This window comes from Stegodyphus dumicola, chromosome 1 (assembly GCF_044657685.1).
Source record: "Stegodyphus dumicola isolate Sdum_Otavi_A_Nest chromosome 1, ASM4465768v1".
Lineage (NCBI taxonomy): Eukaryota > Metazoa > Arthropoda > Arachnida > Araneae > Eresidae > Stegodyphus > Stegodyphus dumicola.
Genome location: NC_140768.1, coordinates 54835902 through 54850756, shown reverse-complemented (window position 1 = coordinate 54850756; position 14855 = coordinate 54835902). Strand labels below are relative to the sequence as shown.

The window sequence follows — 14855 nt, the reverse complement described above, 5'->3', positions numbered from 1 at the left end:
TAAAATTAAATTAATTCACCGGAAACGTCCAAGCCTAGTGAATCATACATTATTGTTCCATCATGATAATATCAGGTCTCGTATGATACGGTCAACTCAGGAATAGCTTTTTAGTGCTTTTGGATCTAACTTCCGTTGCTTTTTGACTCAGAACAAAGTATGATAGTGTTGCTATCTAGTGATAGCTTTTGAAATTGATCATGCGCTCCATTTTATTCCTTGGTATTCCACAGCAATTTGAAACTTATTTTTTAAATTTTCTCAAGCTTACAGAAAAGCAAAGTAATCCCGATTCAGTAAAAATCTTAGGAATATTCCTTTTGCACGGTAGTCTGATTATATCAAGGGGCTCTCGATCTGAAAATAAGAGCTAAGAACTAACCCTGTGCTAAAAGGAGTTGATTACAGTATGAGCTTGATTACCATTGATTTCAAATATTACTTTCAAACGTTTTCAGTCCAAAGGGGCTTTGTCCCTGAGGGGCTATTGTTTTCGTTTTGCGATTTTGCTTCGAATCACTCTGAATGTCCGTTTCACTTTTCAAACTGGAGCCACCACCAAGTATTATCGCCCTGTATTATATTTGAGGAAATTAAATAATGAAGACTCTGCATAAATATATGTATTTTTCTCGCATTGTGATAAAGTAACGGTACTTAGAGCCATCCAATTCTGAATGACGTAATGCTACTGCGAATAAGGGCATCTGGAAGCCCAAATTTGAAATTTCGAATTTGTTTTATTATCGATTTCATATTTTAGAAAAGTTTAACTAATTTTTGATTAACAAACTCAAGGATTTCAAAGCGCGCAATGGCAACGTTGTACAGAAAAAAAACATTTTTATCTCCAGCACATGAGACTGTGTATCGGAAATTCTAAAGATATGTTCAATTTAAAATTATTTTGCCATATTGCTCTTGAACTGAATTTTATCGTTGAAGTGCGAAGAACATGATCTTTAATAAATAAAGGTAACACACAAAATGTTAAAAAAAAAAAGGTCCCTTTGGACGTAATTTAAATCTGAAAGCTTTCAGATTTTCTTTTTATTATTATTAGCGCAGATGTCTAGTCGTACTGTAACCAGTACGACGAGTTTTCGCATACTTTCATTGCTGCTGTCTCGTAATTTACTTACTTAACTATACTGATATTCAAAAATTACACTCACAGGCTCTGCTAACTCAAAATTACTTTGGAGACCCAGGTTTCTGTTCGAAAGATGTTCTATTCCGACCTTTCGGAAACGCTCCTTAGGTTTTTCAATAACTTTAAGACTGATACTGCATGTAATAGTACTGTAGAATTGCCAAAATGGGAGAAATTTATTCGTCTAGAATACCCATTAACAATGCAATTCAAATAATAAAATATAAAAACAACATAAATTAAAATATTAATTGTCATTTTTTACACAAACAGAAGTTACACTGGGACAGAAAGCAAATTTAAAATTCAATTAAATTAACAATGCATATGAAAATTGAAAGCAAAAATTATTAACTAACATTAATATTATATTAGACAGAATGACTATTAGACCCGAAACAGGATTTTGCATCGTCTATTATAAATGGCTGTATCACTTTCCAAATAGTTGCCACCAAATATTTGCCCTGTATTATTTTTAAAGAAATTAAATAATGAAGAATCTGCATGTATGTATGTATGTTCCTCGCATAGTGAAAAAACGACGGTACCTAGGGCCATCCAATTTTGAATAACATAGTCCTCCAACCGAACATGTGCAACTGGAAGTTCAATTTTTGAATTTCGAATTTTATGTATTCTATTTTGTAAAACATTAATGAATGTTTGATTAACAAACTGAACGATATGAAAGGAAACAATAGCAACACTGTACAGAATAAAACATTTTTATCTCCAGCGTGCGAGATTCCCTATCAGAAGTTTTAAAGATATATGCTTTTTAAATATTTTGTGCTTTTGCTGTTGAATTGAATTTTGTGTGGCATAAGTGCGAAGAAAAGGATATTTAATTAATTAATTTTACGCACGAAAAGTTAATAATGAAAAGACAAAAATAGTTTTACAAGCCATTTAATTAAGAAAACTGAACATTGATATGATGATCTCAGAAAAGACCGAAAAATATAAAAAATGTCTGCCAACGCTTAACACTGCATTGGGAATTCTAAACATATGCTGCTATGCTGTTTTAAATATTTTTGTAATTTTGATGTTGAACTGTACATGGCGTAAGTGCGAAGAAAATGATGTTTATTATTAAAGATACAAAAGGAAATGGATTATTAGGAATAAGTGCAACAGCACACTGGTAGAATGCGATCCCAGTAAGAGCATGAAAAACCTTAACAAACACGTTTGGGCAAGTGTTAAATTCTGAGCCCTTTCAGATTTGAGTATTTGTGATTACACTGCAGAGTACTCTTAACTGCTTTTAAAAATTTCTCCCTTTTTTAATTTGAGATCTATTTTTATGAATTTTAATTACATGCAACATTAGCTCAATCACTAGATCCGTTCGAATTCTCTACAATTATTACAGGATCTTAAAATGATTTTACATATGAATATTAATGCCCACTTTTCATCTATAAATTAGTAAATCGATGATAAACGGATGAAGTAAAGCTTATGTTATTAATTTCTCCTTTTGTTGCACGTACCGTTATCATAGTTAATTAGTTTAAACTACATAAACAAGAGATCCTAAATCTGAATCCAGCTGCCGTCAGTTCTTTTCAGTATTAAAAATTCTTTTGAAAAATAATTTATTTGCGAAACAATATTTTAATAGAATACGGTGCCACAAATATTTCATAAAAAAGTAAGTTTTCATTTAGTTTGCTCTAATCTTAGTTGTACAAAAATGTGTTCAAATATAAAAGAATAAAAAATTATTGTTTATTACGAAAATACATGTTTGTAAAATATGAAAATACAGCGTAGAAAATGCAGTGCTCGCCTATTATGGCGAAAAATACATGAAAAAGGTTTTTATAATGGTAAATTTGCTTTTTCCTTGAATAAATTTTAAAAAATTAAAAAAAAATTTTTTTTTAATTTTAATAAATTTTAAATTGTGATAAACAACCGCTTATTAAGTGACAACAGTACTTTATAATTTGAATGAAATATTATTTTCCAAACGTAAATACATTTAATGAAGAGTAGAGTAAGTTGGACCAAAATAAGTAAAAAAACGGCTTTTTTGTTAAATAAATGTTTTTAGTACATCATTTTTAAGAAATTTTCTCACGAATAAATTATTTTTCAAACTGAAGTAACATTAAAAATCAATGCTGTAGATGATTCAGAAGAAAGCACCGACAGAACTTGTATTTAAATTGAGGAGTTCAGGGCTTTAGACCGTTTATTATCAATGAGGCTAGCTAATATTTCTGTACAGTGAGGTTTTCTATAGTTAAATAACAATGTAGAATATAGTTTAGAAATTCAGCCTCGATTTTCTTGCTTATTTCTGATAGATACGTGGACACCTCTTCACATATATATTCACTTTAATTCCTCTGCAGTCATGCAGAATTTGGGCGAAATCGATGAGCTTAAGGTCATTCACCTTCCATTTAGAGATATTAATTAAGAGACACTGTGACATAAAAGTCAGTTTTTAAATGAAATTAATTTTGAGTTTTCATGAGTTTAATTATATGCTTAAACTATCAGGTTTCAATATACAATCAATATGACCTATAAGTGAAAATACTTCTAAAAGGCAGCAAGTGAAACAATGTATATCAGATTTACTTTAAATGATCTGCAGAATAGCTCCTTCTGTCTATTCCAAACATTAATAATAATTTCTGAATTTAGAAATTACAAAATTAGCTTCACTATACAGAAAAACCAATAGCCTGGAATTGAAAACTTTCCAATTAAATGTTGGAGAAGGTAATGTGATGGTAACCTGTTATTTTAATACGGAAACTGTGCCTGAGCTCTTTCAATAGTGTTCTTTAAAAATATCACTAATTCCTAATAATGCTGCTATCGACAAAGTTGCGAAAACGCTCTGAGTATGAATACTTCTTGCATTTGGCGAAGTTTTAAAGAGGAATTACGCCAAGAACCTTACATTTGGCTACCTTCGGAACTTACTCGGTGCATTTATGGTACCGAAAGAGCAGCAACCCTTCCTGAGTGGAACTTTTGAGAATCTTCAGTTTGCACAACAGTTGATGCAATGAGTGCTATTGTAACGGTCGGAGTGAAAGGCGGTGTGAACGATCAAAACACTGCGACGTCTTTCATTTGCATTACGAACTTAAAACACCAACGCTAGCTCAAAATATTAATTATTAAAAAAGCAAGAAATAACAATTTATAAATCTAAGTTTGGATATCAACAGGTGTTTGGTGATTAAAAAAAACTATGCTAGTTGATTTACATATAGTGTTTTATGAAGTTACAAAATGCTCCGTTCAAGGGCAGTTCATAGTTAAGTGGATTACTAATTGGTAAGTTTTCTTTAAAACTAGAAACAGTTTTTTTTTTTTTTTTTTTTTTTTCGTCAAAAGAACCTAGTTAAAATAAATGTCGGTATTTCATGCAAGGGTTTGTATAATTAGTTCTAAACAGAATATAATTTTTTCTTCTTTTACATATTATTATCTACATTATTTAAAAGCAATTCTTCGTTCATAATTTCATTTAAGACTGATGTGTGAAATTTATTTTGTTCTAAAAATGCTGTAAAAAAGAGTTCACTGGATAGCATCCTTTAACGGATAGTATTTTTTCATTATATTTGGGGGGGGGGGATAGTATTTTTCCTACTTAGTCTTCTTTTTCCTTTACCCCCTCTTCTCCGGCATTGCCGCAATAATATTGAACTCCTTTTGCTTTAAAAGCAGAGAATTTGTTTTCTCTGCATCTGCAGAGAATATTAGTTTTGAGAGGGCGGGACGGGAATGTCCCGCCCTCTCAAACGAGTATCGCCCTCTCAGTAATGCGAGAGTTCACATATTTTAGTGTGTGCTAGTGTAATTGCTACATCTCCGACTCTCAGATAACCTTTGAAATACTGATATAGTAACGGGACCAAATTTTACTTTAATTCTTTCTTTTTAAAATGAGTTCAATTTATGAATGGTAATTCACTTTTAGTAATATGAAACCAAAGATTATGAAAATTTAGTATTTTAACTAAAGTAATATTTTTTCTCTGTGGTATTCAAATGTTTCTTTGTTGTCATTGGATTTAATTTACAACTTCGTATACAATTTTGCTTTCATGCTATCGATAGTCGGAACAGTTACATGTATATTATTCATGTTTCTTCTCATGAAGATGTAATTTTAATTCCGCCCCAGTTTCTCTTAGAATATTCTCCACGAATGCATCTCTTCTCAGGGGCATAACCTCCTTTTTTCCCACATAAATTATATGCTATATGCTTACACTATTGAACCATCCTGCTCAGAATATAAAATTCTCACTGTGCATTGCTGGTTGATATAACTCGTACTTTTATTTTTCTAATTCTTGTGAGCATTCCTTCGCAATATTTAATTTTGAAAATAAGTTAATGCTTTTATTTCTTGCTCACCTCGAGAATCATCCGCGGTCTAGATCGATCTATTTAATGGATTGAATATATTCCGTAAAGCAAAGTCATTTTTGTTATTTGTTCTCCAGAAATGGCAGTTACGCGATTACATTAACAGCTCGTAATAACATCACTACATGCATCAGAAAATCACCCAAAAGTGTGGTGAATCTTCGCTGACGCATTCGTTTTCAACTTGATATCCGTTGTGTATAAATCTATTTGAATAGAATGGCAACCAGAATTGCGTTACCTCGGCTGATCGGTAATTTAAACAAATTTGCATTTTTTGTGTATGTATAGGACTTGATTATTGTTATTATAACTATTGTATTTATTCATAACTGGCTAGGCAGGATCAATGAAAATTGCCTGAGGTTCAACTGAAGAAATAATTGCCCGATCTGTAGCGTAGTTTTCTGCGTACATCAATATAAATCTGTTTTTTTAATTCCCAAAAATCATCTTTAAAGGTAACATTTATTAACCAGTAGATATCGTGTACTTTATTGTAATTCTAATTCCGTTTTTACTTATAGTTAATGCTTTCATATTTCAGTAATGCGAGAGTTCACATATTTTACGGTAATTCACAGAACATTCTTGTTACCTCAGTCATCTTTTCTAATGTTCAGATCGAATAATATAAAGAAAATTAAAGTTATAAGGAAAATCAAAGTTTTGAACATTGGTGTAAACCTTCTTGGTGGGAAAAAATATAGTTTTATTGTCGCCGATGACAACTTATTGTGATTGATAATTTTATTATTATTATTAAATTATTAGAACTCCTGAAATCTTTCAGAAATATTTGTAATGTTTCCCGCCTTATAGACAGAGGGTCATTTAAAATAAATATTTGAAGTAAGGTTTGGTTTTTTTCTACAATTTACTCATCGGAAGTAGAAAGTGGTGTATCCGTTTTGTTCCATACATTTGATGTTGTTATAAAATATATAAATAATTATGCATTATGAAGTCGGTAAAACCTGCATATTTAGCTCGCATCTTGTGCACGAAGTAAAATTTGCTACGTCTTTAGTTTGTTTAAAAGTAAATCATGGAACTGCTGCTATTAATTGTAAAAAATAATCGAAATTAATAAAACTAAAATAATTATTATGTAAGAGAATGCCTTTCTAGCAAACTTTCTTATTTTTTAATTTTTTAAGTATTTGTCATCTTTAAAAGCCCTTTTTTATAGTTATCTTTTATTATAATCTTCTAATTATCTTTTATCTTATTCGCTATTCTTAGGGCGAATCATCATTGCTCCTAAAAATAAGAACGACGTTAAATTCAGAGACTTCAGAAAATAACTGTAGTGTGAAAGACTGAGTTCATTTTCCATTAGAGATAATGCATTAGTTTATGTTAATTAATGCTACATCATTTTTTATTCTGCAGCTGAAGAAGAAAGTTCTATATTCAAACTTTCGAAATTAGTTCTGCATATTTCTAAATGCTACGCTGATTCTTGGTGCTTTAACTCCTCCAATAATCTTGCACTTTGAATGTTTCAAGAATCAATACTTTGAATGTTGAATCAGAATGTTTTTATTTTCGTATAAGAAGGATAGTATGTGGATGAGTAGAATTTTAAAACTTTATAAAGGAAACTGACACGTACTGTCGTTGTACATACGGTAAACACGATAATTCTGCTAGTCTGTTCTGCAGCTAGGAGCAAAAAAAAGTCAAAACAAAATTATAGCAGCTTTTAAGATTTTAACCAGAATGTTCTTAATTTTGTCGTCTTAATAAGATTGCCTGCGCCCCCCCTTTTTTTTAATTCTAACAAAAGAGCAATAAGAAATGGGTAAAATCTTATTGAAACAGACTGTATAAACGTACTACGTAATATAATCCTATTTTGAAGTGATTTATTTATTTTTCATTTCATTTATCTATTTTGCAAAAGAGTAAAATTTTTAGCGTATAATATTGCACTGCATTTTCAGCATATAATATTGCACTTCGTATAATAATATCCCATTGTTTAATATTTTTATATATTTGTATTAGGAACAGGCAATGAACTTAATCAAGAAACAAAGTGTCTTTTTGATATTATTAAAATTAAAGTCCCTTTCAAAGGTACTTTGTTTTAGAATATATTTGTGAACTCTTTTTACATCCAACCGATTCAGTTTCAATTTGCTAAAAATACTAATATTTACGTAATGTCATTTAAATTGGATTGCTTTGTATAATTATGCTAAAGTTAAGAGAAACTTATACGCTACGGAATATTTGCGTATTTTTGAAAGAGTAAGATAAATGTAGATGATGGTAATAGTCACGAGATTTTAAATTAATAAATTATGCGTTTCATTTGCGAGTAGAGGCACTTTCCACATTTTAAGGATTCTTTGTGGATCATCGTGCCCCGTATACTTTTTAACGACAGTGACAAAATAAAAGCATATTTCTGAATTTTTCATTTATAATCAAAACGTTTAGATTCGACGCATAATCTGCTCTTTCAACCTATTTCATCATGTATTATAAATTGAAAGGTAGGCTTTTGCTAATTTTTCATAGTTATATATGCAAAATATATTATTTAGCTTTCGAAAAGACAAGTGGTTTGAATAATTGAAGAACAGGAAATCATTGGAGATTTAACTGTCGAGATGAAAGAATGCCATAGCGAAGGACTATCTAAGAGCTTTTGACAGCTATCACTGTTACCCCATGCATAACATCCTAAAAGAAATCTTAACCATCCACCCGTTCAGCCAACAGCAACGGAACCTGGGACAATACAAGTGTCTTCCGGTGTTAAAACCACTTCAGAATATATTAGTAATGAAAGTGCATTTGCCTAGTATAAAAATCGTATTTCGTGGAGTTTTCGACTGAGTCTTCTTTAATATCTAATCTGTTGCGAACTGCCGAGAAATATGCTAAAATAATATTTTGACTCTAATTAGTTCTTCCTATTTCTAAGCGGCACGGAATTTTGGATCTGTTCATTCGCTATTGTTGTCGATATTTGTGCTTTTGATATAGAATCATAATTAAAATTTTTAAATGATAAAGTATGGTGTTTTTGCGATTAAAAAGGCTTGAGAATCGTGTTTTTGTTCTCCAAAAAATATACTATTTTCAAGCATACATTGCTGTTGTAAACGATAACCACAAACTGCCTTGCTTAGCGCAGTACATCTAAAATGTTTTAGATATATATTTTTTAAAAATACAGTAAGCCAGCAAAACGAGAAACAAACGTTTATTATTATGACATCTCAACTTGGTTTTTTTCTGAAATGTCGCCACCTCGTGGACAGAATTTTCCTCTGCTTTCAATCCTGTGCTTTGATCCGACAGACATCTGTTGCCATGGCTTCGAGAGCTGAGCAAAGAAGAGCAATAAAGTTTTGCTTTAAAGCAGAAAAATAGCGAAATATATCTACCAAATGATCACTAGAGAGGAAATCTGAATGATCCTGAGACAAACAACAATCACGTGTTTGATCTGGGAAAGGTTCATCGCAATCGGAGAAACTTCGCGTTCAGAAATCTTGGAGTGCAGATCGTGTTGGTGAGTATTTTTGATTGGAAAGGGAATATGGTACTGTTCTGTTATCATGATCGGATTCAGAAATGTATGTATGTTTGCATGTATGGGTGGATGGATGTGTTCGTGTATGCATGTATATATGTATGTGCGAGTGTATGTGTGTGTATACATGTACAAATATTACGCACATACAATACATTAACACGTGCATACAACATACATTTTTGAATCCAGTCCCGATAACAGAACAGTACCGGGAATATTCAGGAGTAACTTGGAGACAGAATATGACTTGCATATTTTATAAAGACGTAATGGACGGATTTCTAAACGGAATTGAGTGTATTAGCTCAATAGAATGACTAGTTTCTGTTGCACGAAAATGCGCCGTCTCACAATTCCATTCCCATCAAGTAGTTTATAACGAAGAAAAATGTCACAGTTTTCAACCACCCCTCTTATTCCCCAGATTTAGCACATACAGACTATTTTCTGTTTTATGTAGTTCACTTTAAATATAATTATTTTAATACCACTGAAATGATTGAATTAACACCGTTACCAGAGACCTGAACGGTATTCCAAGATTACTTTTACAAAGGAATCCGGCAGATGTATCATACAGCTGGCCGGATACTTATATAGCTTATATACCAAGTATTGTATAGTCTTAAAGAATTGTATATCGAAGGATATGAAGCATAAATATTTTCTTTAGCTTTTAGTGTAGTACGAAATTAGTTCCAAAACTCTTTAGACTCACTACATATGATGCTCATGATAAATATGTAGAGACATTAGGAATTTTTTTTTTTTTTTTTTTTTTTGAAAGCAGGAGAGATGAAAAATTAGCAACGTCCTCGCCAGATATCGAACCACGACCTCTGTAATACGCGCCCATCGTGCTGACCACTACACTACGAAGGCCTGCTAAGAAGGTGGGAGAAATACCTTATATACTCCCTCTTTTAAAGGGCGACTGGGGTTTTAGGGTACCCAGTCGCTAAATCCTGATGGTGAAGAATCATAATTCACCATCGTTTTTAGTTCGGGCGCCACTGTAGGATTAGAAGAGACAATAGGATTTTTTTATTATTATTATTATTATTATTATTATTATTTTTTTTTTTTTTTTTTTTTTTTTTAAAGGAGAGATGAAAAATGAGCAACGCCCTCGCTGGGAATCGAAACACGGGCCTCTGGAATACGCGCTCAGCGAGCTGACTACTACAATACGAAGGCTTGCTAAGAAGGTGAGAGAAATACCTTCTAAGTATTCTTGAAAATATATCTAGATTTTTATTGGATGAACACAGTAAGCAGTTATTTTGTGTAGCATTCTATACCCCACTAATTTTGAATCGTTACCTTTTCGTATAATTTGAAATACTTCTGTGCAGACAACATTTTGTTTCCTGTATATCAAATGGCGGTCAGACAGCGAGTTTGTCTGTGCTCTAGACAGCGAGTTTATCTTGGGGTTCCGAGCTGCACAGTGTTACATTTAGCAAATATGTTGGGCTACATTTCGGAATAATAATAATTAAAAGAAGCCATCATTTCAAGATTACTATGATAAATAATCTTTGAAGATAGTCTAAAAGGGTTAAAAGTATGAAAATATGCACAAATTTGGATGTTCTGCCAATAATAATAAATTTTGTTAACATAGCCACAGACCGCAGAAAAAATAAACATACGAATCGCATATGCTCCGCAGGCCACCAATTGGCCATTACTGCTTTATACATATAATGCTTGTACTTAAACCTCTGACATCAGCACCATCACGATTTCAAATAATTTTGGCCTATTGTGAGGTTTGTCGCCTGGAGCGGGGACTGAATATAACTTTCAGTAATGTTCATTAGCTTTGTTTTCAAATGCTGTACATTTTCGGGAGTAATATTTTTAACGAGGTGACGGCCGTGAGAGGTGTCGTTGTAAATAATTAAGTCAAAATGCTCATAGAATAACAAAATGGAAAATAAAAAGTCGCACCAAGGCCGTTTCGAATATCTGCAAATATTTTAGATATAACTGTAAAAAGATTAATTCTAATGATTTTAAATTAAATTTTATAAATTGTACAAAACATGCGTATAATTTGAAATATTCAAAGAATTTACCATTCTGTTTAAGGAATATTGGAAAAATTTGAAATACTCTTTAAATATTTCCATACACTATCATTTTACCTACAAAAGTATTTTTTCTTCCTTTATCTGATTGGTTGGTTTATTTGATTATGGCAAAGCACTCGAGGACTATCTCCCTAAGGGAAAGGGAGGGACTTTATAAGGGAAACTGGCTCATACACGTTAAACATGGGGATAACCACGAAAAGCTCATGCAACCAGCCTGTTCTCCAAGATTCCAACCTCGGACCGAACTACTAGTGTTCTGCAGATGCCACAGCTCGAGCGATTACGGTCCCTTCCTTTCTCTGAACACTTGCTCTTGAAGCATCGTCGAAAATGGCTTAACATGTCGATCAATTTAACCATCTTCTGGCCGAGGATGTTGCCTGGGGGCATCGCAGGATCGACTGATGTTATACCCTGGAAGAAGAGGTTTTATCATTAAGCTATTGGATTATTGTAAAAAGCACTCAAAAATTATCTGCTTAAAGGAAAGTGTATTTTCCTTCCCTTTTGCGAACTTTCTAAGGAGCAGACTGGTATTTAATCTCTTATTATTTATTTTAAGGGGAACTGAGTGATATAGACATGGAGAAAATCACGAAAACTCATATAGCCAGCTCGTTCCCCGAATTGAAAGCCACGGTGAACTACCAGTGTTCAGCTACTTTAACGCTTGGCCACTGATAGCCCTTTCTTGAAGAAAGCGGCGGAAAGAAGATCACAGACAAACCTTACGTTGGAGCTGAACCCACACCGTTGGATTCGGACTAACAGCCAGCTTCTGCTAATCATTAAATCGTCCCAAGGCAGCCTATCAGGAAAACTATAAATTCGGAAAATTTCATATTCTTAAAAATTATTGCTGTTCATTATTTTAAAAAATTAAAAGAATTAAACATATTTAAATAATATTTTATTTCCCGAGAGTAAAAACCCTATAGTAGTATGAAAAACGTAATTCCAGTAAACAATTATCCACATACTTTTGTCTTTAAGTGATGGTTTTAATTCATCCAGTAAACCGGAGTTATACAAATATACCATAATGTTCACTGTACCTCATAAAAAAGTAAGATCTGGTAGAGAAAAAGTGTAGGGATTCTTCAGATTAATCGGAAGCATCAAAGGTGCAATTACATGCTATGTAAGCTGCCAGTCTATCTATCTAATAATAGTTCCTTTATTCTTTTCTCTTATTACCTAAAAAAGGAATGAAGGCAAGTATGAAGTCTCCCTAACATACCCAAACGACGCGAATATTTAAAATAACTTTTAAATATATTACCTCGTTTCATTACGTGCTTAGTGACTTTTTGACCATTCTACGTATTTCCAAAATTTGTGTATCTTAATATCGTTGTATACAAGGTTTATAGTGTGAGAATAATAATTTAATTCTAACGAATAATAACTTGCTGCGATCTCTATTAAGCATTTAGCGTATTTTAAATGCGACATTGTAATATCAGTAAAAAGGTCATGAAAACAACGAACTTCTGCTACGTGTTTCGCATTCTTATATATATCTTTTACGAATATGTCGTTTACGAAAAGTGGGAAATAATTTGTATAAGAATAGCCTACAGATGTCTGCAATTTGCTAAAATGCCTTAAAAAAAAATAAACTGCTCCACTTTCTAAAAAGACACGTTTAGTTAGCATGCAGTAAATTGTTTTCTTGATCTCCGAGAACTATGGTCGGAGACCTTTCTTTCTGAATGTAATCTTAGATGTCGTCGCCCTCACTTTTTTAACTTTCCTTCGGTAAACGGCGTTCAACAATGTAGCCCATTTCGATACTCATCTTTACGCTTTGCGGCGAGGCCTGTGGGTATGGGACAGCATAGAGCGGTACGGGGTAAAGGGAAAACAAGAAAGGAAATTACGATACGAAAAGCCCCAAACCGCTGAAAAACAATTGGCTTAGAAATATTTTCTTCCCCTCCAGTGCTTCTCATTCATTAGGTTTCTCCAACTGTAAAAGATTTGCGAAATAATAATGATATCCAGATAAGTTATGCTGCAAAACCATTCAGCTTTCAAAGCACTTATAGCAGATTTGACGCTAAACTTGCCATAAATTATCCTTCAGTCTGCATTTTTAACAGCATACAACATTTAAGATTTATTTATATTTGTATTAGTACAATAACTATATGTAAATCATAAATTCAAAAAACAGTAAAAACTTGTAATCTGATTCTTCAAGATTGCAGCTTATTGCCTGGAAGCTTATTGCCAGGAAGCTTATTGCCTGGAAGGTGCAAAGTGTCTTTAATATTGAGGAATGTTCCAGAAATCTGAATCTCCGAAAATCTAAGCCAAATTTTTTACGCAAAATATTAATTTTCATTATATTGTGGTATTTATTTATGTATCAGGAGATATTTTAAAAGTTACTCGGACGTATATAATGCCATTTTTAAAAGGGGAAATTTTTGTGAATAAGAAAGGTTTACTTAAATGAACGTGAAGATAATAGCGATAATTTCAGAATAATTGAGGGTAATTTCTTTTTACAAAAGGTGGCTTCATGAATGGTTTCGTCATTTACCCGATGTGTAACATGGATACAAGAGAATTCCCCTTGGAAAATCCTTCACGAAGGCCTTCCTTTCTAGGCAAACAGACCTCGCGTGCTTTGGCATAAATTAAATAATTCAATTTAATCCATTTTACAGAAATAAGATGAACTGTTACATACAGGAAATTGCACAGCATACAGGAAATAGCACAAATAGCATACAGGAAATTGCACAAATACTTCTTTTCTCCGTTTCAAATGAAAAATAATGTGCACGGTAGCGATTAATTAAGACAAAGACTTTATTTGGTACTCTTATGTTATCCATAGAGCTGTAATGTACTAGAGAGAGAAACGGCAACCCTGAAGGGGAACAGAAATGCGAACCACGTGACATTTGGAACATTTTCCCAGATCGTATTTCCCGCGGATCTTCCTTCCCATTACAGTTCTATGGAGAATTTGTGAGAAGCAAATGTTTTGCGTGTACGCGCATTGTTTCGGACTTCAAAAATGGTACTTTCGTGCTCCGCATATAGATGAAATTCCAGATACGTGAAAGGTAGAGGAGTAACATTTCACAGCTGAGCTTTTTCTAATGTTTTAAAACGTAATTATATAAAATGTAGAGGTTTTTTTATCCACTCTACTTGCCGTTTTCTAACAAAAAATAGATTTTCTAATTTTATATAATATATGCATACTTGAAATAACATTTAAATAAAAGTATCTTAATATATATGTATGTTTCTAATAACTGTGTTCCGAAAAAATGTTAAAATTTTAGTAATACAATATAATTTTAATTAGTCTAGTATTGGCGACTTTGGCGACATTTTTCATACGCCAACAGACTGCTTTGAATGCGTTTGTTTATATATTCTTTGTATGCGTTTGCTTATGCGGACATGTGCGAAGTAGTAATGTATGTATTTAATACTTGGTAATGTTGATGTAACACTGTGTAAGAACTGCATAAAATTATGTTTTTTTTTGGGGGGGACATGAATGACTTTATTTTATCCCCTTTTCTTGCATCCAAATATAACAAATATGTTTACTTTCAATCACGTATTTTCTTTCTTATATCATGTTTCTGGC

The 14855-nt window shown here is 32.4% G+C and overlaps 1 protein-coding gene across 4 annotated transcripts in view; it reads left to right on the top strand.

Annotated features, from left to right (window-relative positions):
- LOC146999088 (uncharacterized) overlaps positions 1 to 14855 on the top strand; it is an 85326-nt gene that overhangs the window by 23813 nt on the left and 46658 nt on the right. The window contains exons 1-2 of one of the 4 annotated variants that reach the window (XM_085814661.1): positions 4158 to 4468; positions 10236 to 10339. The exons of 2 other annotated variants lie outside the window; for them this stretch is intronic. The gene's annotated coding sequence lies outside the window, so the exon portion shown is untranslated. Of the gene's footprint in view, positions 1 to 4157; positions 4469 to 10235; positions 10340 to 14855 lie in introns of those variants that run through there. One more of the 4 variants, XM_085814657.1, reaches the window with a different exon arrangement.